Source organism: Setaria viridis, chromosome 9, assembly GCF_005286985.2.
Source record: "Setaria viridis chromosome 9, Setaria_viridis_v4.0, whole genome shotgun sequence".
Lineage (NCBI taxonomy): Eukaryota > Viridiplantae > Streptophyta > Magnoliopsida > Poales > Poaceae > Setaria > Setaria viridis.
Genome location: NC_048271.2, coordinates 14,022,654 through 14,028,789, shown reverse-complemented (window position 1 = coordinate 14,028,789; position 6,136 = coordinate 14,022,654). Strand labels below are relative to the sequence as shown.

Below are 6,136 nucleotides of genomic sequence, written 5' to 3'. Positions count from 1 at the left end.
ACTTGGCCACCCCAACTCCCTCCGGGGTTGGACGGTCGAGTGGGATCCCTCCTCGGACGGCGAGGACAGGGATCACTGATACCTTGGCTAGCCTCACCAAGGACGTCCGACCCCTACGTTTAGCTTCCGCTGTTTTACCTTTTGTTGTTTTCCTTTGAACCTTGTAAAACTCTGATGTTGTTTTGTTGTTGAACTAAATGGTCATTCTGTTTAACTCAGTGGAATTGTTGTATTCTCTGGAACCACTCACCTTCGTGTGGGTTTTGCTAAACTCGGTCCTGTCAAAGTGGTTAAATCGGAGGAAATCCGACGGCATCTCGAGTTAGCACGATTAAGGCCGAGTGTCGCATGTTAGGCGACTTAACCGTGCCTTAATTAGGCTAATCCGAGGTGGATCCGCCACACTACTGCTGTTTGGTATGTATAATGACACCTACTTCAATAAAGCTAAGAAGAGAAAGACGGTTGAAAGTGGCCATGATTGGGTGATGAGAAATCTAACAGATAGTGTGCAATGCTATAACATGTTTAGAATGAGTAGAGAATTGTTTGATCGTCTGCATGATCTATTAGTGCAATCTTATGGTCTAAAGTCCACATCAAAGAGCTCTTCAGTAGAGGCCTTAGGAATGTTTCTTTGGATGGTTGGTGCCCCTCAGTCAGTCAGACAAGCCGAGAACAGATTAGAGAGATCATTAGAAACAGTTCACCGTAATTTTGACAAAGTTTTAAAGTGTATCATAAAGCTAGCAGCTGACATAATCAAGCCAGTCGACCCTGAATTTAGAACAATGCACCGTAGGTTACAAAATCCTAGATTCTTTCCACACTTCAACAATTGTATAGGAGCAATAGATGGCACTCATATACCAGTTGTCGTGCCAAGTAACAAGGTGGTGCAACATCTTTGTCGAAAGGGCTTCACTACACAGAATGTGCTTGCGGTCTGTGACTTTGACTTGAGGTTCACATTTGTTCTCGCGGGCTGGCCCGGTTCAGTACATGACATGAGAGTTTTCAATGATGCAACAGACAAGTACAAAGACAAGTTCCCACATCCCCCTCTAGGTATGTTATGCCTATGTTTGCACATTCAGTACATAAACCACTTTGGTTGTAGCTTTTGTTTGTAACAATAATGTTTGTATTTGCAGGGAAATTTTACCTAGTGGACTCTGGATACCCCAATCGGCCTGGTTATCTTGCACCTTACAAGGGAACGAAGTACCATCTTCCAGAGTTTAGACAGGGGCCGATGGCCAAAGGTATGAAAGAGACCTTTAACTTCGCTCATTCATCACTTAGGAATTGTGTCGAGAGGTCATTTGGAGTTCTTAAGATGAAGTGGCGGATTTTGTTGAAAGTGCCAAGTTATCCAATGCCAAAGCAGAGTCAGATAATTGTGCATGTATGGCACTTCATAACTTTATTAGAGAGAGTCATATGGAGGATGAGGACTTTGATCGTTGTGACCGTGATGAGAGCTATGTTCCTCATGAAGCATCAACCTCGCAACCCCCACAGCAAAATACTCAATCAAGGGACGAAGATACAAATATGAATGCATTCCGTGATCAAATAGCATCAAGTTTGTATAATAGATCGTAGAGTTTTAGCTTTCTTGTATTGCCTAGGACTAAGGAGTTGTATGGTTCAACGATGATGTAATTGAATGAACTAAACTATTGAAGGTCCAGAAGGAACAGCAGCGTGTTCCTCCTGGCCGGCGCCTATGCATGGCCGGAATAAGGATGAGATACAGGTGCATGTGTATCTTCGGGTGTGCATGTGGATGGCCGGAGGAAGTTGTTTGTCAAGAGTGCATGTGCCTGGCCGGAGCAAGCAAAATACTCAAGCGTGCATGTGCAGCAGCGGGCATGTGCATGTGCATGTGAGGACAATGAATTTGAGACATGCATGTTGTTTGAATCATTAAATGAGGGCAAATCAGTCATTACCTCAAGGAAGACTACCTTTTAGCTCTTGGATCCAAACACCCCACAAGGACTAAACTTTAGGGGCTAAAATTTAGGGACTAAACTTTAGCCCATCAACTTTGGATCCAAACACCACCTTTGTTGTCAATGTTGCATGAAACAAAATAATGAGATGAGATCCTTCCATTGGGTGAGGCTGCACCGATGCAAGAATGGTTGCGCGCTTTGATAGCTCTAGAATGTTTTGGTTCCCAAGTTAAGCTGAATCAGAGGTAAAACTTTCATCCAATTAATGTGATTAGTAACTGTTTCTTTTCCTCACTATCCCTCATTTTCGTGGATCCGGGATGTAAAGCAAAGTTCACGTTGACCTTATGCATAGTTCATAAAAATTAAAAAGACTATGCAAATGTTGTTACATCCTGGTTTCGAAGATGTTCATACGGGAGCATGGGACGACTGACTCTTTTATGTTACCAGATTTATCAAATTCGGTCTGCAGGTGCTTGGGCTCTATGATTCCTCTATTATATTCACCTGATTTGATTTAAGTGTCATTTGTCTAAGCTTAGTCGCCGTTAGACATTTCCTTTAGTTAGTTTGTTTGCTTAGCAGAAGCCTAAAATTGTTCCTTTTCCGACATCTCTTTGCAATCTTACAATAAAAAGCAATGTGAAATGCAGCACACAGGAACATCAAGAAATTCCCACCTGTGATAGGATAATGATGTTGATCAGCATTGTCTGCCCCTTTGGAGATTGCTAGATGATCTGCTGCTTCAGATATATAATAAGGTTGTTGCTGAGGTTTGACATTGTCATGCGTCTATAAGTGGCACATAAATTTGAGCAAATCATCACCTTTACCAACAGATTTCTCAGTAGAAGGCTCCACAAGCTCCTAAACGTTAGGATCTTTATCAAATTAATCATAAACATGTACAAATTTATCCTCAATTAATTTATTTTTGCTGGTAGTTTCAGCCTTCTGGGAGTGTATTCCTGGCCTCTCGTGTTGCCTTCTTTGGGGCCTTGATCTCCTCAATATCACCTTGACCTTCATCCCTCATTTGATGAGGCACAATATTCAGATCATCAACTATTAACTTCTCTGACAGAGAAGCCTTTGTCACTTACATTAACCACAAGTTTGCTATATCATCATAAGACCCCCCCCCCCCAATTCTTGGTAACTCTTCTTCTGAATCCTTACTCTTGAGAAACTGCAGGCAGCAATCTTTCTTTTCACGAACATCTGAAAGGTAGCCACGGACTGCAAGTATGACTTGTTTGTCATACTCATTGATAGATTTCCATGATTCTTTAACCTTTATTGCTATCTCAGCAACCTTTTCTGCCAGATCACTTGAAAGCAACTGTACCAAAAGAAAAGGACATTTACAAGTTAATGATTGAATGTCAAATGAAAAGGTTAAAGTAAATGAATTCAAAATATTCACAACCTTGCCATCAAATTTCTGTACAGACTGAGGAACAAGGACATGCGCAGTCACTTTAGCATAGTCCACATGGTCTTCAATTAATTTACCAATATGAGAAACAAGATGATTGAACGACTCACGGAAGATGAGAGGCACAATCGACAAAGTCCAGTTAAGATGATCCAAGTTACCAAGGACGTATACAAACTCTCTATCCATCTGTGGAAGTAGTAGTTGGTGAAATTTAGAATGCTTTGCACACATTTTTGCAAACTAGTGAAATTTATAAAATCAGACCACTAATGCAAAGATGGCAGAAAAAGAACTCAAATAATGCAAGGTCTCAAATACGAAAAAACTGCACATTCCACCAATAATCTCCAAATAAGTATGTCACACATGTTAATGAACACTAAAACAAAAGAAGTGCATCCAAAGACATACACATTACTTTGGATGGCATGGACAAATGTACAAATCAGAATAACTAAGAGGCACACACAGTTATTAATGACTTATAGAGAAGAAATATGGTATACATAATATTTATCCATAGCATGCTTTGAACACTAACCAAATCAATGTGAAATGACCATCCATGCCCCTATTAAGTAACAGGATTCAACCACTTTTTTCTTTCGAAACATTTAATTATGAGGTTTTTGCGAAAAATAATTAATTAGAAATTAGAGCATGGAAATGTTGCAATAACTATAATCTAGATATCTTGAGGAACCTATTATGCAAATAGTGTTATGCTCTAAAGTAGAAAGTGTTGAACATGTTTTGAGTGTAATTGCCCTGCGACTGGTGGGGGCTTTGGGATTCATTACATTTTCAGAAACTACAATAGATGGGAGTGGATAAGACTGCTGAAGCCATGGGTATTTTATGATCTGCATCAAAGATATTGGTGGATCAGTTCTCTAGAAAGATGACAAGTAAACCAAATCAGACTCCCATGGATCTGTGGCTCCCATGGGGGTTTGGAAGCAAGTAGCATGTAGCTAACAACCCAGGTCCTGTTCAGGAGATGAGAAGTTATGCAAAACAAATACTAATATGGGTACAAAGCTTATGTTTTAATGATGCTTTAATGCTGCCTTGTGATGGCCTGTGATTGTTTAAACGTTAGGAGGTTCTGGTGTAAGCTACGTGCTCAAAATATTTATGCTTGTCACCCTGTTATATGGATGTATGATGGTACTAGTTATATGTAACTAATTGGTATATGGAGTAGAAGGAGTAAACACTGTACAATAGCAAAGGGAGAATAAGTACCTGTCCTTGTGAGACACTGACGCTATATGATAGTAACGCATTTTGCAATCCCTTGCTTATTAGTAGGTAATAGTCTTCATTCAAATTGTCCATTTCTTGGGGAATAAATTCATGCGGGACACGCTTTAGCCCCCACATCAAATCACCAAGACTATCATCATCATTTGAAAATTTAGTGTAACATTTGATCTTCTAAAAATGATAACAATATTAGAATTCATGCCGAGTGGATTATTTGAGATAAATGTAACAATTAAGGGAATATACTGATAAGTTTATCCTCAATGACAGATTTAAGATCATTGCCTTGAACAATCAATTTAATTTCATGCGAACACAACTTTCGAATAAGCCTGCTCAGCTCCTGACCTGGACCATGACAACTATCTCGGACAATATATTTGTCATGGACTTTTACGAAACCGAGGGCTAAGACAACCTGACAGCCATGATTGCATAACCTTAGAAAAGAATTACCCACCCCACAACAGTACAAAAAAGTATGAATGCAAGTTTAGCATGAACAAAATGGTTCTTGTTTCAAAGAAGAGAACACAAAATAACGAACTAACAAATTAAAGCATACTAAATTTTGATTTTAGGGGACACAACATGCAAGAATAGGAAAGAACAGACTTTCTGTATACTATTATTGCGTTAGCATCTAGCATTATTTCTCAAAGCTGGCAGCCTAGCTCTTGTTGCCAATGCCTATGCGCAAGATAGCACCACCTGCAGACTCAATAAGCAGTATCGTACCTAGGTGCCCATCATAGTTGATAAAGTACTACATGCTAGGTAGGTGGGTCTGAACCTACCTGTGTTACCTCAACATAGCAGGTCTCATGCTAGGTAAAGGAAAAGAACATAAAAACCCCATGAACACAATTGAAGCAAATAAGGCTAAATAAGGCTACCAGGCCCTCTGACAGGATTAAACAACCAAGAAGAGAAGGAATTTTATTGAAAACGGTCCTTTTAGCCCTATGAAGATTGGAGCCTTGGAGCCATATTTCTTAAATTAGATCCAGGGAACAAACTAGTATGGAAAGAACTAGTATGTGCATGGATTTATTTTATATACCTCCTGTGTATCCATTTCCTTGGTAAACCATGCCCATATGTGCTGCAAAAATTGAAAGGGAGAAAAACTTTATCACTGTGTCACCAAAAGGGATGGAAAAGAAATGAAGGAAGTGCGGGACAAGTACCTGAGGCCGTCTAAACACATCCTCATTACCATCAAAAATGGCAAAACCTGAAGGCGTCTCAAGGACTGTCCTCCTATATGTTGAATGCTGAGAAAGTTCCTGTGCAAATCCATACAAAAGCAAAAATTGATGTTGTGAGAAGTAACAAAAGACAACTGTATTGTGAGTATTTTTGATCTTAAGAAATATATCCCCATAAATGGTATATACATGCAGTACAAACCTTATAGATTCTCTGTATCCTTTAAGCATCATCATCTGAGCTG

At 39.6% G+C, this 6,136-nt stretch overlaps 1 pseudogene; it reads left to right on the top strand.

Moving 5' to 3' along the window:
- Window positions 1-419: 419 nt before the first annotated feature.
- Window positions 420-1,608, top strand: LOC140221095 (uncharacterized; annotated as a pseudogene).
- Window positions 1,609-6,136: the final 4,528 nt, after the last annotated feature.